Source organism: Bison bison, unplaced genomic scaffold, assembly GCF_000754665.1.
Source record: "Bison bison bison isolate TAMUID 2011002044 unplaced genomic scaffold, Bison_UMD1.0 scf7180017864535, whole genome shotgun sequence".
Classification (NCBI taxonomy): Eukaryota; Metazoa; Chordata; class Mammalia; order Artiodactyla; family Bovidae; genus Bison; species Bison bison.
Window position 1 is genome coordinate 14152440 of NW_011495084.1, and position 307 is coordinate 14152746.

Sequence of the window (307 nt, forward strand, 5' to 3'; positions counted from 1 at the left end):
TGTTGGGCCACCTGGGTTCCGTCTCTTCTGTTCTTGATTTAAGCAAATGCTGCTGAGCCTCCCACAGCCCCATGACCCTCTCGCAGCACTTCCGTTCACACTGATCCAGGACTTCTGTTTATGTGCATGGCCAGTCCCGCACCACCCAGCCTAGTATCAGGTGGGGTGAAGCTGACTCCCAAGGAGTGTTCTGAGCCCCATGACAGCAGACTGTGTCTGCTGGTTCTTTAGTGTAGTGCCCCGTCCATGCTGGATACATCATGGGCATTGAATAAACACTGGATTGACTGAAACAAGAGTTACAGGA